At 55.3% G+C, this 1369-nt stretch overlaps 1 protein-coding gene across 11 annotated transcripts in view; it reads right to left on the reverse strand.

The window, feature by feature from the left end:
* The window catches only part of LOC143764527 (cyclin-dependent kinase 11B-like), an 89411-nt gene extending 88272 nt beyond the window's left edge, over positions 1–1139 (reverse strand). For 7 of the 11 annotated variants that reach the window (XM_077250167.1, XM_077250163.1, XM_077250165.1 and 4 more), the window contains exon 1: positions 995–1132. The gene's annotated coding sequence lies outside the window, so the exon portion shown is untranslated. Of the gene's footprint in view, positions 1–994 lie in introns of all 11 variants that reach the window. The other 4 variants (XM_077250169.1, XM_077250168.1, XM_077250161.1 and 1 more) reach the window with 3 other exon arrangements.
* Positions 1140–1369: the final 230 nt, after the last annotated feature.

Raw genomic sequence — 1369 nt, forward strand, 5'->3', positions numbered from 1 at the left:
CATTCATAGGGAACGCGTTATCTGCATTCATGGGGGCGCTGAACCTGCATTCATGGGGGGCGCAGAACCTGCATTTATGAGGATGCCGAACCTGCATTCATGGGGGGCGCAGAACCTGCATTTATGAGGATGCCGAACCTGCATTCATGGGGGGCGCAGAACCTGCATCACTGGCGGTGCAGAACCCACATTCATGGGGGGACGCTGAACCCGGATTCATGGGAGGCGCAGAACCCGCATTCATGGGGGTGCAGAACCCGCATTCATGGAGGGCGCAGAACCTGCATCACTGGCGGTGCAGAACCCACATTCATGGAGGGACGCTGAACCCGCATTCATGGGGGGCACAGAACCCGCATTCATGGGGGGCGCAGAACCTGCATCACTTGCGGTGCAGAACCCACATTCATGGGGGGAGCAGAACCCGCATTCATGGGGGGAGCAGAACCCACATTCATGGGGGGCGCAGAACCCACATTCATGGGGGGCGCAGAACCTGAATTCATGGGGGGGCGCAGAACCTGCATTCATGGGGAGGCGCAGAACCCGCATTCATGGGGGGCGCAGAACCTGCATTCATGGGGGGGCGCAGAACCTGCATTCATGGGGGGGCAGAACCTGCATTCATGGGGGGCGCAGAACCTGCATTCATGGGGGGCGCAGAACCAGCATTCATGGGGGGGCAGACATTACAGATAAGCATATTAGTAAGTGTAACCATCCAATCTCATACACGATCGGCCCCCGGAGGGTTTCCCCCATACAACACAGAGGGTGTAATATAAAGTGTCGCTTTTTCGTGGAGTTGGTCGTCATAAATGCCCCTCAGAGACTCTGCCCAATTCACCCCCGGAATCCTAACAGCCCAGTCAGCGCCTGTCTCCATTCACAGGGATGGGGCCCCACAGGCACAGCGATATATCCGTGGCCACCGCTGTCTGACCTGCACAGTAGGGGGCGGTAAACACAATTCAGCCCGAGAATCCCGGCTTACCTGAAGTTTCCCCTCTCGCTTCGCCTCCCGACGTTCTGCGCCCAGCACCAGAACGAGACGAGGCCCAACGGCGCCGACTGATGACGTCACATCCTGGCACTGGCTGGACGTCTAGAACGCAGCACTACCAAGTGTTTTTCCAACTAGCTCCGCTAGGTGGCGCGCGCGTGTAATAAAAATGTATGGGAGCGCTGCGCCCTCTAGAGGACATCGCAGATAAATGTCTTGCTCTGACAATCTGCAGATTGGACGATTCCTTTAAATCACAATCATGACAGCGAGCTAGTTAAAAGTGGGACGAAGTTGTCCACTATTTTTTAACATATTAATTCTTAAAAATTCCCTATCAAGTACATAGAGTAATTTTCAACATCC

Source organism: Ranitomeya variabilis, chromosome 4, assembly GCF_051348905.1.
Source record: "Ranitomeya variabilis isolate aRanVar5 chromosome 4, aRanVar5.hap1, whole genome shotgun sequence".
Classification (NCBI taxonomy): Eukaryota; Metazoa; Chordata; class Amphibia; order Anura; family Dendrobatidae; genus Ranitomeya; species Ranitomeya variabilis.